General features: G+C 44.4%; 1 long non-coding RNA gene across 2 annotated transcripts; it reads left to right on the top strand.

Moving 5' to 3' along the window:
- Positions 1–327: 327 nt before the first annotated feature.
- Positions 328–17257, top strand: LOC309621975. 2 transcript variants are annotated; one of them, XR_014240390.1, is made up of 3 exons: positions 328–8896; positions 10499–10750; positions 12188–17257. It is a non-coding gene; the product is annotated as an uncharacterized lncRNA (long non-coding RNA). The 2 variants fall into 2 exon arrangements; XR_014240391.1 differs by having other exon boundaries at positions 10499–12272; positions 13764–17257.
- The last annotated feature ends 367 nt before the right edge of the window (positions 17258–17624 follow it).

The raw sequence follows: 17624 nt of genomic DNA, 5'->3' as shown, positions 1-17624 counted from the left end.
GTGGGATATCACATTGAAGGAAAAAGAGGACACACAATTTTATTTATTCAAAAAAAAATTTTTTTTAATTAATTAATTTATTTATTTTTGGCTGTGTTGGGTCTTCGTTTCTGTGCGAGGGCTTTCTCTAGTTGTGGCGAGCGGGGGCCACTCTTCATCGCGGTGCACGGGCCTCTCACTATTGTGGCCTCTCTTGTTGCGGAGCACAGGCTCCAGACGCGCAGGCTCAGTAGTTGTGGCTCACGGGCCTAGTTTCTCTGCGGCATGTGGGATCCTCCCAGACCAGGGCTCGAACCCGTTTCCCCTGCGTTAGCAGGCAGATTCTCAACCACTGTGCCACCAGGGAAGCCCCAAAAAAAAAAAAAAATTTTTTTTTAGCTGTTCAATTAATGTTTATTGGAATATAGTTGATTTACAATGTTGTGTTAGTTTCAGGTGTACAGCAAAGTGATTCAGTTATATGTATATATATATTCATTCTTTTTCAGATTCTTTTCCCTTATAGGTAATTACAGAATATTGAGTAGCGTTCCCTGTGCTATACAGTTGGTCCTTGTTAGTTATCTATTTTATATACAGTAGTGTGTTTATGTTCATCCCAATCTCCTCATTTATCACTTCCCCTCATGTTTCCCCTTTGGTGCCACACAGTTTTATATACAGCATGAAACCCACCTCTGCCAGTGTATTTACATGTGTGAATCTGAGAGCTTGTGCATCAACTAAATCTGGACCAAAAAACCACCAACGTATTAACAGCGGTTACCTCTGCATGGCAGGAGTATGGGTAACGTATCCTGAATTATTTCTATCATTCTGAATTTTTCACGCTTTGCACAATGGACACAGATTACTGTTGGAATGAGAGAAAGAACCGGAAGTGTTACAATAAAAAGAGGACAACTTGGGCTCCCCGGGGTTAAAAGTGCATCTTCCTCGAGATCACCGTAGCCCAGGTGCTCTGTCATCGTCAGGCTCTTGCTCTTATTAATATCGCTGTTATTACTGCGCTAATCACGGTGTACATAACTCCTTCCTCCGTGCTAATCATCCAGCACACCTGGGAGGCTGATCTCGGTCGAGGAGACGTGGAATCCCAAGGAGACAGACAGTTTGGACCGAGTTCAGAGGCAAGTTCGCCAAACGATCAAGGGAGCAGGGAGGGCTGTTGCTGGCGAAGAGATGAAAGGCTTTCTGCTTTTATAGCTCCACTGAGCAGAGGCTGGGGGTTGGGGCACTTGAAAACAGCCCCAAAACACATGAAAATCATGAACAGTGAACAGGGAGGAGGGAGCCCGGTGTAGCCTGGCGCAGGCTGGTGATCGGATGCCCTGGTGACGGGGAAGGGAAGAGAAAGCCTCCCATTCAGTAAGTAGAACACAATGCTGCCCCGTCCCGGGAAAACACTGGCTTCAGGGAGCAGTGGATGCCTTCAGTTCTATATTCCGCAAGGTGAGGGGGTCTGGTTAGAAGCCCGGATGCAAACTGCCTCCATCAATCACGGGCCCGGCACTTCTGCAGCCAAGCTCACCTCGGCGTCTGCAGCCTCGGAGAGCTGCCCTGCCCTGCTGCTTCAGCCCAGGGGCCTCTGCTATTTATTTATCTTTCTCACACCGGCTCTTTCAGAAGGATTTCCTCAGAGGCCTCTGCTGCCCAGTTTTACATTAAATGCAGCTGAGAAGTAAGTGTAGCTCGACAAAAGATTTGATCTTTGCCCTTAACGAGCTTACACAATAATCATGAGGTCAAAGCGATGACCTTTCGTAGGTGTTACTGGCGGAGCTCTGGCACCTCCTGAAAAACCTGGGGGCCCAGAGCCTGAGGACCGGGATGAAACAGGGTAACTCCAGCAAAGCCGAGCAGGGTCCATCGAACACAGCAAATCAAGCTGAACAAACTGCAGTGTCACTCCACTTCCCAGGCTCACAGCCAACATCCGTTCCCATCCCAAAAGGAGGACCCCCTGAATGCAAGCCCGGGGGCTTTCAAGCACGAGAATCATGCCATCTGATACTTCTCTCAACATCATTCTGCTGAAGGATGGATAGCAGAGCAAGAGACAGGAAGCGAGGGAGACCTGTCAGGATGCTACCACAAGAGTGGGTGAGAGACACCAAAATCTTGAGCGAAGCAGTGGCAAAATTGAAGGGAAAACAATGGGTGACAAACGCCACTCCAGCGCGGAACCCACAAAAGTTGGGGATGGCCCTCGTGCCGGGGCCCACGTCTCTAGAATTACTGGCCAATAGGTGTTGATTCTAATTCGTGCCTGGGACGTCAGAAACCAAGAACCAGGGGACCAGGTGAGGTGGCGGTGTCGTTTTAGACATGCTGGCTTTAGAATTTGAGCAAAGCTCCTATTCACTCTAGCGGGCTGGTAGAAATATAGCTCTGAGCTCAAGGGAAGGGTTGAAACAAGGCAGGTAGGTTTATGAGTCGATCCACGCAACAGTGGTGGTAACAGGACAACTCAGGGGAGGGAATACAGCGAGAATGAAGGAAAGTAGAGAAGAAAACCCTGGAGAAGGTCCACTTTGGGGAGTGTATTTGGTATATGAGGGGTATTCAGAGGAAGAGCTGATGATAAAATATCCAGGAGAATTCAAGACGTGGGCTATAAAGAGAAGCCATAGAATTAATTCATCTTCGTTCACTATGCATCCAAAGAGCTCCCTCTGCGTATCGGGTACCAGGTGCTTCTTGAGGTAGAGGAGTGGGTATGAGATGGGCCCTGACGTCGGGAGCTCATGGTCCAGGACAAGAGACACGAGAGCTCTAACAGGGGAGGAGAAGATGCAAGGAGAGATGCTGAGGACAGAGGCTCGTGTGATGCAGCTGCAAACGAGGAGCTTCAAGGACAGGCAGCCGCCACCAGGAGCTGGGAAGAGGCAAGGAAGGAGCTTACTCGGAGTCTCAGAGGGGGCATGGCCCTGCTGACACCTTGATTTAGGACTCCTGGCCTCCAGAACTGTGAGAGAATAAAGGTCCCTTGTTTGAAGCCAGTTGGTGTCACTTTGTTACAGCAGCCAGAGGAAACTCGCACACGTAGGTGCAAGAATCCAGTTTCTGGCTGTAAGTTCCAACGCGCCACAGAAGCATTAAAGGGAAGTCGTACAAGTGTTGTAGGAAGGAGGGTGGCGGTCATGGCCAGCGTGGCAGGGGTGTGGCAGGCACGTGGGACCCCACAGAGGAGAAATGAGCAGACTCGGAGCCACTTTGTCACAGCCCAGCCGGCAAGGCCACTGGTCCCTATGCTTCTCCACTCTGCTCCTTGTCCTAATGGACCAAGGATGCTTTATTTCTAGGTGTAGGAAAGGAGGAAGAATGTCAGGTATAAGAAAGAACTCAGAAGCAACCTAGTCTAAACCCATCTTGGGCATGAACCTCTGTGCAGGAGACTGTTAAAGGGTAAACAGCCTCTGATTGAACAGAATAAGATGCTCTGTTCTTACCTGGTAACCTGTGCATTGTTTACTAGCCCAGCTGCTGTTAGATTGAAAGGAATATCTTCTTTTTTTAATTAAAAAATTTTTTTAAATTAAAGTATAGTTGATTTACAATGTTGTGTTAATTTCTGCTATACAGCAAAGTGATTCAATTGTACATATATATACATTCTTTTTTTTGTATTCTTTTCCATTATGGTTTATCATAGGATATTGAATATAGTTCTCTGTGTTATGCAGTAGGACCTTGTTATATGTGGGATATTTTCAACATATGAGAGAAAGCATAGAGTTGCTATTCTTACTATATAAAAATTAAATGAATAACTAATTTTAAATTACGTCTTACTGGGATGTACAACAGTATGGATATAATGGCAGTATTTTATATGAAAATATTCAAGCTCATTAATAATCAAATAAGATAATGAGCTATTATTTTGTATCTATCAATTTGAATTTTCAATTAAAATATCCAGAATTTGTATGAGGAAATATTTATACCGTGCTGGTGGATGTGCGAAATTATTTGATCTTTCTAGAAGGCAGCTAGGCAACCCTTACCCCAAAGCCCTAGAATTCTGCATCTCCTTTGACCCAGCAATTTCTCGTCCAGAAATGCCTCATAAGGAGAGACCTTGTCTGGGCATAAAGATTTAGATCCAAGGATGTTTGTTATGGTAGAAAAGCATTACGGGGACTAGACTATAACCTTATATCTCAGCCAGAAAAAAAAAAATCCTATTTAGGAATAACTTCTATCATGAAAAAAGTAAGTTATGAAGCAGAATGTCCAGTATAATTTCAATTTTAGTTTTTGCAAGAGAGAAAGATAGAAAGAATATAAGAGAGAAAATAGAGATAAAAGTACTAGACATTTATACACTTTATTAATTATTAAACCACTAATTTTTCATTAATTGAATTTCTCCATGCAGTGAGCTTTGAGCAATTTTAAATTTTCTTCATTTTGCTTCTGGTTTTTTTTCAAAAAATTTTCCAGAATGAACTTGTGTGACTTTTGTAATAGAAACAATAACAGTTTTGTGAAAAAAAAAAAAAGTATGGACCAGTGTATGTTACAGGAAATAGCTGATTTTCAGCACCTAAAATTAATAGTTTTCCAGTGTAATATTCTGTTCAACAGAGTGAAGGAAATTTTCTTCTCTCTTATTCATGGAGGTTAGCGATAGGCAAGAAACCTTGGCCTCGTCCACATTCAGCTTTCATTTGATTTAAAAACTGTATTGCTTTATCCTGCCACCCCGCCTCCCCCATGTTTTTTACAAGATCTGGGAACTATAAAAAACTGCCAAATAAAATGCAAACTTTCCAGTTGTCTTATTTCCCTGGGTTATACAGGATCTTCCAGTTAAACTAAAATCCAACCTACTGTCAGATGTTTCAATTAATAAGATTCTTTTAGTTGAGTCCTACCAAGTATGGCTGAATAAATGAAATAGATTTAGGAATTCTCCCCAAGCTGCAGAGAATGGGTGAGTTCACAGAGTTACCTTGGTAAGTATTGCTCTGAAATCCCCCTGAAGTTGAAACTCAGAGGAAAATAGGTGTCAATGTCTAAGGGTTAAACTCACTTTCTGTCCCAAAGGATGCCCCTAGGGAAACAAAAATAGAGGAAACTCGAAAGAAGATGACAGTGTTAGAAAATTATAACTGGGAGAAAAACAAATATGATGACTTAACCCCTAACAGAGAAGACTCGCTTAAACATCACAGGTTTCAGATATTCAAAGAATTATGATAAAGAATAAGAGCCAGTGGAATTTGAAGAGATTTCATGATAGAAGCAAACGTCCTGGCAGCTTAAGGTTTATGGAACACTAAAGTAGCCTACCGATGCATGTATTACTCTTCTTTCTTTTGAGAATTCAAAGTGTAAGACAGAAAAGTATCTGCTCACAGTCATCCCTGATGGCGGAAAAGGATAAACAAGGACATTTATGATGAATAGCGCCCCCAGTACCCATCTGTGCTGTCCACTGCCCACTCCTATGGTTCCTTGATGAGTTTACTTGTCTTGAGCAGCTGGAGGGTTTGTCCGCGGGTAGACAGGTGCGTCCATGGGGGTCTGGAAGAGCCAGGAGGCCACAAAAAGGTAGAACCTTTTTGCAAATGTCTTGGGATTAGCAAAAAGTCTTTTGACTATGTTTCAAGTGTTTTAAGATCTGGTAAAATCCAACTAGGGTTTGCCCCTGAGAACCTTCTTGTTTAAATGCTTTATGCTTGTTTATTTTAAGAAAAACATAGGTTTGGTGTTTCTGGGTCCGTGGACGCTTAGCTCATTCGATTGGGTTTGTAAGTCTGTTCAGTATCCACAGTGTCTTATGGGATTCGAAGGAAGTTGTCTCTCCACCGAGAGCTTGAGAAACAGAAGCCAGACTGCAAAAAGCCTTGGTTCAGTTCTGTCTGTCTGAACCCTCCAAGGGTTCTTAAGCTGTGTTTGGGTTAAAGTATCAATGTTTCCCTCTCATTGTCTGGGCTGAAACCCACAGGTTTGCCTGAACACGGGAAAGTGTGTTAGAATTGTTGTCAGGGACTTCCCTGGCAGTCCAGTGGTTAGGACTTTGCCTTCCAATGCAGGGAATGCAGGTTCGATCCCTGGTTGGGGAGCTAAGATCTCACAGGACTCACAGCCAAAAAACCAAAATATGAAAAAAAACAGAAGCAATATTATAACAAATTCAATAAAGACTTTGTAAATGGTCCACATCAAAAAAAAACCTTTAGAATTGATGTTGGAAAAATGATCTTGCTGGATGAAACTTTCCTAGGAAACATGCAGAAGGTCTCAAGTTCAGAACATCAGCTTGGATAAACCCTCATCGTTTGGCTTCTGGGCTCATTTGTACCCAATGCTAAGTTGAGTGGCCTAAATGTTTAAGTCTGGACAATGTCAGTTATTTAACATTTATACCTTTGTTTCTGCTGTGTGCACCAAACTGTGCTAGTTAAGAAGTTTATGAAACAGATATAATATATGGTCCATGTAACTTTAAGAGGTTGGGTTTGTAGGTGTGAAGCCATTAATATGTAATTAATTAAAGATTGCGTGGCATAGATATCAAGAGTGATAGGAATTCATTGGAGAGAAAGATCTGGTTAAAGAACTCGTTAAATATAAGTTGCCCCAACATAGCCTTAAGTATACCAGGAGGGGCAATGAAAGAGAGAGACAGACAGACAGACAGAGGTGTAAGCAGAAAGAAAATTAATTATAGGGTCGTGGTGGAGGTGGCACAGCCTACGGTCAGAATGAAGCCTAGTTTGAGTGGAATGGAGGGTTCTTCTATTTGGGAGTCATGGAAAATAAGGTTAGAAAAGCTTAGTGGAGTAAGGCCAGGCAACTGTGTTTATCCTTCACGCAGAAAGCCCTAAAGCACCATTGTTGGCTTTGAAGCACAAGTGTGGAAACTGCAGTGTTGAAGCAAAATTAATATGAAGGGAGTATGTAGGATGAACTAAAGGGTGACTAAGCTAAGCTTGGGAAACCTAGCTTGTAGCTGGTGGAAAGGTCAAAGTGCAAAGTGAACAGCTGATACGCACACAAAATTTGGTAGTCTCGTCTCAAAGAATCCCTTGGGATGTGTTTGCTGCTGTGTGCCTTAGGATAATTATAAGTACTGGCAATTTCATATGCTTCAACATAAAAACTAAAAGTCTAGAGGTATGTGGACTTCAGGTATGGCTTGATCCAGCAGCTTGATGATGTCACCTAGATCCCAGTTTCTATTTCTCTCTCTCCTCTTTGCCTTTTACCATGTCAGCTTCCCTCAGAGGCTGGCTCCCCTCTCATTAGGAGAAGAGTGGCTTGCAACTCCTTTGGGAAAATAAAAGAAATTTCTTTCCCAGATGCCCCTAGCAAATGTCTCCTCTCAGTTCCTCGGCCTAAAATTAAATGCTCATCAATGAACCAAATACAGTGGCCAGGGAAACGGGATGAGGGCATTGTATTAACCCAGTTAGGATCCACCTTAGTGCTGAGGGTGGGATCAGTCTCACCCGAAGTCACATGGCTTTAAAATTTGAGGTCCCACTAGGAAGGGGAGAAAAGGCAGTGGATGAAGGAAGGCAACCAACAAATGTCCACTGAGACATCATTTTGCTGTTATGTTTGTTTTCTCCTCCTACAGTATTGCTCCCAAAGGCACGGGGCAGGAAGGAGCTGGTACCTGGAGACCCTCTAGCCAAGACCCAGACAATCCCTGGAAGCAAAGAGGGGAGAAGGCCAGCTCTGTGCCCAAGCAGAGGCCCTGTCTTCTACTCCCTGCTGGTTGAGGAGGTTTGGATACAATGGAATCCAGAAACGGTCAGAGGCACAGATGTGGAGTCACTGCTTGCTGATTCAAAGGAAGGGTTATTAACATCACTGAAAAACGAGGTCTTCGTGGAAATGGGGCAAATAAAGCTGCCCATGGCGTTGCAGATCTTAGGACCAGGGGAGAATAAGATTCTCCACCTTGTCACCAACGCTCATTTTGGTGCTGGCCAATATTTTCGTGATAGTCCTAACAGCATAGAGCAGATCACCCCTAAAACCCCAGCCCGACACGGCCAGACCTCTTTCTAAGGCTATAACCAATACGCAGAGCGCATTATGCCTGCCCCGAGTGGATTCATTACCAGATACTTCACCTCACTGAAACTCATCCACCACATTCCTGCCCATTAACACAGACTCCAAAGCTTTTCCTGCAGTGTATCCCCATCGGCCTGGCCAGGCACTTGCTGGGGAACTTTGTGCCATCTGCCAATGTAGAGATTTCCTGGTGCCTGTTTGTCTGGCTCATTTATTGGGTGGGTGGAGGGAGTTAAAGACTGGTGCCCACACCCCATCCGTCTCTGGGAGGAATCCCTATTTTCCACCTGCAGGGCATCAAAGTCAATCTTCAGTGACTCATAGCTGTTCTGTCTCTGGTGTTGTATTCAGACCCTTCCAGTGCCTTTGCACCTGGAGGTGCTGCAAATGCTGCTTTTGTTTTTAGGTGCAACCGTCACAAGGCAGCTAATATAAAACGACAGGTGTTTGCATCATAAAATGAATCAATGGCGTCAGGGGACTTGGTGGCCTCCCTTTTTTTTTTTTCTGATTTCTTCAGATGCCTCGGCACCACCGCTCCACCAGGGTGACAGCTGGCTGAACAGGACCAAAGGGAGCCTCAGCTGGACACTGATTTTATGATGACTCAGCGGCTCAGCAATAAATAATAAAAAATCAACTTTCACCACTCTTTCCAAATGCACTCCAGCCTGGGAGTGCTTTGCACTGTTTTCATATGAGTGTGTGGATCCCAAGGCAGGCTTTTCCTGCAAATGCCCCAAGAGCAATTAAAGACTAAATAGGGTTGACAGATGCTGGTAACATGCAAGCCAGCCGGGGAAACACCCATCTCACCAGATGTGTGCGTGGAAGGCGAGCGGCCTTAGCATCTGTAAGATTGAATCGATTAACATCTAAAACGGGGGTGGCGTGGCCAGGAAGTGGGAGGTGGGCAAAGATGGGAGGAAGCTGAGTTCTGTAAGGTTCCAGCTCGATCACTGGGCATTCGCCAAGGTCAAGGAAGGATGGGAAAGTACGCTCTGCCTAGATAATCTGAGATTTCAAAGACCACCAGTACTTCCTGTTACAGTGAAAATAATGTTGCATATTCACTCCGCCATCTCGAGCCAGAAAACCCTCTGTGCATGGTTTTAAGTTTGCATCATTGTGATCATTCTGAACAGAAAATCTTGTATCTTTTTTTTTTTTTAAAGAATTCACGTTCTTTATTTATTTATTTATTTATGACTGTGTTGAGTCTTCATTTCTGTGCGAGGGCTTTCTCTAGTTGCGGCAAGTGGGGGCCACTTCATCGCGGTGCGCGGGCCTCTCACTGTCGCGGCCTCTCTTGTTGCGGAGCACAGGCTCCAGACGCGCAGGCTCAGTAGTTGTGGCTCACGGGCCCAGTCGCTCCACAGCATGTGAGATCTTCCCAGACCAGGGCTCGAACCCGTGTCCCCTGCATTGGCAGGCAGATTCTCAACCACTGCGCCACCAGGGAAGCCCTGTTTACTTATTCTTGATGGAAACAAAAGTATTCATCCTTCCTAGTAACAAAGAACTGCAAAATAAGACAGTGATAGACCATGTTTCACCTGCTAGAGAGACTACTCTTTTTAACGGTATCATTCAACACCACAAAGGATGTAAACTGATACAGTCGCTGGGAGACAATTCGGCAATACCTATCAAGAGTTCAATCCCCAGTAATATAACACCAGTGAACAGAAAAAAAACCATGTAGATTTTAGCTTGTGAACCTCCTCCAGAACCTGCATCAGTAACATTCAGCAAAGGGACTTCCCTGGTGGTCCAGCGGTCAAGTCTCCACGCTCCCAATGTAGGGGGCCAGGGTTCAATCCCTGGTCGGGGAACTAGATTCCGCATGCATGTTGCAACTAAGAGTCCGCATGCCGCAACAAAGATCCTGCAACTAAGACCTGGCGCAGCCAAAATAAAAATAAATAAATAACATTCAGCAAATATTTATTTACCATGGACCAGACAGCACGGCAAGGAAGGAGGGACACACGAGATGATGATTAGAGAGCTATTGCTAAACTGATGGCGTCCACCCGGTCAGTGGGGTCAAACAGGGCAATAGCATCTCTTTCCTCTTTTGAATGTTTCCCTTGGAAACTGCTATAGCTCTTAGAAGAATGATGAGAAAGGTCAAGGTGAAAAGAAAACTGTTTTGCTCAGTCCTTACTAAGAGCCAGGCTCTGGACTGAGCACTTTATGTATGTTATCACTGGGGTCTGCTATTCCCCTGGCTTGTCGGTCTGCAGATGGGTCGGGGGGGAGGGGGCTTTACAGCCGAGTTACAGGCTCTAACGGCAGAAGGAGGGCATGCTGGGTTTTTCTCTATTCTCTTAATTCCTTCCTCTGCGAAGCTATCCTCTCCTCCGAGCTTGGAGCAGGGGAGGAAGAGAAGAGAAGCTCTTTCTTGATGGGTACCGGTTAACCCCCTGTCCCTTTCCTCCGGCCACTGCAGGGCTTGACACAGACTCTTTGCCTTCTACTGAGTTTTGTCGGCTCATTGGATACATCTGCGGAGAACCTACCGCCTCTCCGGGGCAGGTGAACGCACGTTCTTCAGCTGGTCACTGGAGGGGTATTTGATGACGTGTCCAGCCTCCTTCTGAGACCCTCCGTCATCCACAAATGTCCCTCTCGAGCAGAGCCCGGGACTCAGCCCAGCAGAGACCTTATTTCAAGTCATTTGCTTGCTCACAACACCTACAAGGTAGGTGGCAGTATTTCCATTTTCACAAAGGGGGAAGCCAGGGCTAAGCAGTGGAGCGCCCGGTTTTTTTGAGCACCTACTGTGTGCCAAGCCTGGGCCGAGATATTTATAGGCATGGGTTCATTGATTTTACACAGCAGCTGACACATGAAGCCAAAGCAAGCATTACACACATTTTAAAAATGAAGAAATGGAATCTTCGAGACTCTTTTAAGTCACTTGCCCTGGGGTCAACCAAAGGCTCTGATTCCAGAGGCTCCTGCCCCAGGCTTCCTGATTTCCTGGTTGGGCAGAAAGGGAGGCTCGTGACCTCCACCTTCCTAAAGACGAAAGACGCTTTAAGTCAAAGACAGTATGACCATTAGGAATATTTTGATTTTTTGTTAGCAGGTTTCTGCCAGGAGAAACAAGTCAATAAAAATTCAGTTCTCAGGAATCTGGTAAACATTTACCCCAGCCACATTTACTGTCCATTCAGGTTTTTAGGGGATTTTTCAGTTAATCATTCTGGCAGCGTTTTTAGAAGAAAGCAACTCAATGCTCAATATCCTATGCAAACCAGATTTACAATTTTCCTTAAATATATGGAGTAATGATGTGGCAATACTACTGTCCAAGATGCTCAGACTGAAATCCTCGTGTGGCATCAGAACTTGGGGGATCCCATGAGGGCAAGAAATGCATCCTCTTCGCCCCCATGTTCTCAGCACCTAGCATCGTGCCCAGTATACAGTAAGTGCTCAATACACACCTGCTGCACGCACGTGGAAAGAACTTGCCCCAGGACTTAGTCTCTCAGTTCTCTCTCCCACTTCTGGGAGGGATGGAAATGATCAGTCTGGCTCAGAGATATTTAATAAATTGTTGGAGGTCATGTGGGTGATATAGCTGGTGGCCCTGGTTCCTACCCTGGTCCCCAGCTTACACTAAAGACCTGCCATAAACATCGAAGCAGAGAGAAGACCTTGCCCCGCTGGGGCTGGCGGCTAAAACAGGCCATCCTCCCCTTTAGCAAGAATCTGGCGCAGCTATTAAGGAATCCTTCTCCGCCCTGGCCCAGCCCTTGCCAAACGCGCACTTAGGCTGCTTGTTATTTGGGCGCGGGAGTTTGATGTGGTGAACATGCCATGTGACTCTCTGCTGTCCTTGGGAACAGACACGGGGACAACTCTTCCTGCCATTCGCATCACACGCTCTGGGCTCAGGCACCGATGTAGAGCCGCCCCCATAAAACTCGACTCTTGCAAAATTTCAGAGAAGTCAAGTGAGCAGCAGAGGGTCACCCAGTCCAAAAATCATAATCCTCCCAAAGGGACTTCTTGTAACTTCAGGGCTTGATGAGGGTGATGCAGGGATCTGGCGCAATGTTTGTGCCGGTATTCTTCCATGAGACCTCCCTGCCACGTGTTAATTGTTTAATGAATTTGTATAAAATAGGGGCCCAAGGAGACATGATGATGAAATGTAATGTAACGTGTAACGGACGTAATGTGGATCCTGGGATAGAAAATAAGGACATCAGGTAAAAACCTAGGAAATCTGAGTAAGGTATGGTCTTTAGGTACTAATGATAGTTAATAATAATAATGGTCTTTAATTCATAATAATGTATCAATAATCATGTATCATTAATTCCAAAAAATAGGGCAAACTAGATATCGGGTAAATGGGACTGCTCCATATTACATTTGTAATTTTTCTATAAATCCGTTCTAAGAAATAAAGTTTATAGATAGATAGATAAATGATAAATAGATAGCCCCAGACTTTTTACAGGCATCCTTTTTTCCTTCTGAATACCGAATGAGTGATAACCCTTTGCCAGTGTGTCTAAGAAACTAAAATCTGGTTCTATATTTTTTCTGTGTCCCTTTTTGTACCAGCTATGCAAGGATGCCTGTTCTTTGCTTCATGAACCTAAATTTTCAGCAAACCTGGGTCCTGATTGCAGGCTGACCCTCTTTCTGTTCCAAACCTGTAAAAGTGTGGAGGTCAAGTATTCTTTTCCTCTTCGTTTGGGCTGCTTGCGTGATGCACAGTCTAGGTCTTTCCAGACTGGTCTCTGCAGAAGGTTCTGCCCTCCCCATGCAAGCCTGGCCCACCCTGGCAGTGGGCTGCAGCTTCCCGCCCCTGACGGCCCCTCCCTGACCACTTCTGCCCACCGCTGTGTTTCCATCAAAATGTGCTGTGTGTGTCAGTAAAAGAGAGAGTTTTACATCTCATTGGGGAAATCAAACATGGTTACCAAGGGGGAGGGGGGGAGAGGGATAAATTGGGAGATTGGGAGTGACATATACACACTACTGTATATAAAATAGATAACTAATAAGGACCTACTGTACAGCACAGGGAACTCTACTCAATACTCTGTAATGACCTATATGGGGAAAGAATCTAAAAAAGAGTGGAGATATATATATATATATAAAACTGATTCACTTTGCTGTACAGCAGAAACTAACACAACATTGTAAATCAACTATACTTCAATAAAAATTTTTTAAAAAAGAATGAGGGAATAAGGGAATGCCTGTGTGGAACACACAGAGAAAGCCCTGCCAGGTCAAAACACCAAGCTGATAATTTGCGAAATATCAGGTGTCCACTCCTGGACTGTCTCACATTTCAGCTTATCCAGGAAAGTTTAGAGAGAGCGTCCCAGCCTCTCTTGGGAAAACAGGACACGCTGTACAAGGGGACAGCGCTAGTGTCTGGAAACAATAAAAAAGACAGGATGAAAATGCGCCTTGTAACATCAGCTTCCTTTTGTTTAGACATAACATGGCGTTTTCAAAGTACATCTTCAAAGTTCATCTTCAGAAATGGAACCAAAATGTCTTCTTGTTTTCGCTGTGCTTAACCACAGCTGGGCTCCCTTAGAGTCTAAAGTAAAACCTGTGCGGTTTCAAATAGACTTTATTTTAGAGTGAAGTGTTTTTTTAAAATTTGTTTGGTTTTTGCCTATTATCTCACCTGCTATTAATTGGGTTTTTTTTTTTGTATTATTCACCAGAAAAGAGGAAATCACATTTTCCCCAAGGCTCAGAAATGTGGGAAAGAAGATTAAGGTGAGAAAAAGCTACGGTAGAATTGTGTAGAATTTGAAGCAAATCATTGTGTATAAATCTTTACACATATAGAGCAACTTATAGAAATGCAGCAAAGGACAATATTCCCATTCCAAAACTGGGATGGGAGAAACTAGAAACAATTAAGTTAACAAATTACTAGTACGCATATCTAGAAAATGGTAGAGTGTCCACAAATGCCTTGGGGAATTTACTAGTGCCGAATAGCCTGCATTCTGTTTTTTTTTTTTTAAATAAAGCCTTCCTTTTTCTTAAATATGTACAATATCACCAGGAAGGGGAGATAACACCAGACTGTAGGGGAAGGCCTAAAGAAAAAGCAGATGGCCGCCTCTTTTGCAGGAGCCATGTAATTTCATGGTGCATTTTCTGTTCATGGCTTCACTGAAATTCAAGCCCAGGGGCCAATTCTTTCTGGCAGAGGGGATGGGCTCAGGGGGCAGGGAGCAAGCAGCGAGAAGGGGGAAAGCTTAACAAAAGGTAGGCAGTCGGGTCTCTGCTTCTGGGTGAGTGTCTACTTTTTCCTCAACCGGTAACTTTCTGGGCTTCAGCCAACCAAGGCCCGTGATGGTCACACCAGCCCCATCTCTGCTGGTCAACCGCCCTCTACGTCACCTCATTCAAATTCCTGACGGATTGGTCCAGCTCACCATTTTGAGTGAGGTCACACAAGTCAAAGGTCAGAGGCTAGCTTACTGATGGATGACCTTTTAGGTCAACACCTGGTCCTTTGGGACAACAAGGATTGTGCATGATTAGGTTCCCCCAGAAGTGTATGTGGGTGGGTAGCTACCCTACAATGCGTAGTCAGTAGCAGTTGGAAAAGAAAGTAACTGAATCTCTACAACAGTCGTTATTCAAAGTGTGGTCCCCGGACCAGCAGTATCTGTACCAACTGGGAAATTGGTAGGAATGCAAATCCCCAGGCCCCCCCAGACTTACTGAATCAGAAACTTAGGGGGTGGGACCCAGTAATCTGTGTTTTAACCAGCCCTCCTGGGGATGCACGTTGAAGTTTGAGAACCACTTGTCTAGAATAATCTCAAAATGTCTTCAAGCTCCATGCTGTAGAGACTGAAGGGGAAGGCAAGTTTTATTCCCTTAAAAAGACTGTAGAAGAATGAAATAATGCCATTTGCAGCAACATGGATGGACCTAGAGATGATCATACTAAGTGAAGTATGTCAGACAGAGAAAGACAAATATGATGTCGCTTATATGTGGAATCTGAAAAAAATTACAAATGAACTTATTTACAAAACAAGAATGGGCCCACAGACAGAAAAAAACTTATGGTTACCAAAGTAGAAGGGGGGGGCAGATAAATTAGGAGAATGGGATTAACATATACACACTACTATATATAAAATAGATCCCCAACAAAGACCTACGGTATAGCACAGGGAACTATACTCAATATTTTGTAATAACCTATATGGGAAAAGAATCTGAAAAATATATGTATATATATATTGTATATATATGTATAACTGAATCACTTCTCTGTCCACCTGAAACCAACACAACTATACTTCAATTTAAAAAAAAGAAAAGAGAAAGTAAAAGCATAGAATCAGAAAGATATAAGCAAACAGACAAAAAAAAAAAGACTATGGATTAATGTATTTTGATGGGCGAATGGGTTAATTAAATGTGATGTATACATACAGTGGGATATGATTCAGCCTTTAAAAGGAAGGAAATTGTGATGTGAGCTACAACATGGATGAACCTTGAAGACATTATGCAAAGTGAAATAAGCTAGTCACAAAAAGATAAATCCTGTAGGACAGGGGTCCCCAACCCCGGGGACCAGTGCCAGGCCGCACAGCAGGAGGTTAAGTGGCGGGCAGCAAGCGAAGCTTCATCTGCCACTCCGTGTCGCTCCCCATCGCTCCCCATCGCTCCCCATTGCTCCCATTACCACCTGAACCATCCCCCTGCCCCGCCATCCCCCTCTCCCGTCTGTGGGAAAATTGTCTTCCGCGAAACTGGTCCCTGGTCCAAAAAGGCTGGGGACCTCTGCTGTAGGATTCCACTTACATGAGGTCCCTAGAGGAGTCAAGTTCACAGAGGCAGAGAATAGAGTAGGTTTCCAGGGTAGAGGGGAATGGGGAGATACTTTTGAATGGGTACGAAGTTTCAGTTTGGGTGGATTAAAATGTTCTGGAGACGGATGCTGGTGAAGATAGCACAGCAACGTGAAGGTACTTAATACTACCAAACTATACACTCAAAATGGCTTAAGTAGTAAATGTTATGCTATATATACAGATACATATGTCAGGAAGGACACAGAACTCCAGACCAGGTGCCTCCTCCCAGTCTGCCCTTGGTGAGTGGTCAGGACACTGTGCAGAGGTGTGGCCGAAACAGACTTCTAAGGAGGGTGGGCCCTGCGCATCAGAGGAAGGGGTTAGTGACCCAGCAGCGCAGGGGCCCACACCACACCCAGAAGGGAAGCGTCTGTCACAGCGCGGTCCTCCCCACTTCCTGCAGCCCAGGGAACTCAAACACCTGCGGGCGTGAGCCGCACAGCTGCAGGTGAGGGTCCCAGCCCGACCTTACGGGAGACGCGGGGAATGGAGCCAGCGCTGGCCCACAGCAAAGCTACCCTGGGCTCCCTGGCCCACCCGCCCACCCTCATTTGGAACAGACGGGGCGTTAATCAGAGGAGCTGCGTCTCCAGGGCCCACTGATGAGGGCAGCCAGGGTTGCTACCGGAGAGTTTTCTCTGGGGACCACAACAAACACACAAGAGGAACCACTCACCACGACGGTGACCTTCCCGGCTGTACAACTGGGGGAAACTTTCTGCCAACACATCACCAGTGGCTGGAGACCTCATCTGGCAGAACACAGACTCTCCTTTTTTTTTTTTTCATAGTTACACTTTCATTTATTCTGTTCATCAGCACTTCAAAACATTCTAAAATACGACTCTTTCATGAAAAATTGCAAAAACGACCTCACAAAGTTATTATGACATTTTAGCTTGTGAGTCCTTGTGAATGATAGCACATAAATAGTCCTGAGAAAGAAAAAATAAATGAGTTAAAAAACTTGGAAAGGAGAAGGTAAAACTGTCATTATTTGTTGATGAAATGGTACTAGCTAAACTCTAGAGAATATCCCAACACTGTTATATAGTGAAGCGGGGGGGGGGGGGGGGTACAAAATTAATATACAATATTAGGAGTTTGCCTATATACAAACAATTAATTAGAAAATAGGAGTAAAGAGAGTAAATATCTAGGGAAAAAAGCTAATAGGAAATGTGGAAAAATACATCAAAAAAATAAATGCTAGGGAATTCCCTGGTACTCCCTGAACCCTAGCGGTCCAGCAGTTAGGACTTGGCGCTTCATTGCCAGGGCCCTGGTCTAAGATCCTGCAAGCTGTGCAGTGCAGTGAAGGAAAGAAAAGAAAGAAAGAAAGAAAGAAAGAGAGAGAAGGAAGGAAGGAAGAAGGAAGGAAGGAAGGAGGGAAAGAAAGGCTACTGAGGAACTTAAAATAAATGAATAAGTGGAAAATATACTTTGAGCGTGATTAGAAAATCAGTAATCAAAGATATCAGCTATCACTAAATTAATTTTTTAAATTAGTGCAAAAGAATATAGTAGAAATTTATTTTGAAAATTAAACAGGATAATTTCAAGTTTATAAAGAAAAGGATACCTGTAATGGTATTAATTTTTCATAAGGCAAAAATCTGGTGGAATACAGACTCTTCTTTTTGCCATTTGAATTTGTGGACATCAGAGCTGGATGTCAGTAGTCCACGC

The sequence above is a fragment of the Balaenoptera borealis genome, assembly GCF_965194805.1.
Source record: "Balaenoptera borealis genome assembly, contig: HAP1_SCAFFOLD_2741, whole genome shotgun sequence".
Classification (NCBI taxonomy): domain Eukaryota; kingdom Metazoa; phylum Chordata; class Mammalia; order Artiodactyla; family Balaenopteridae; genus Balaenoptera; species Balaenoptera borealis.
This window is presented reverse-complemented; position numbering and strand designations above follow the sequence as displayed.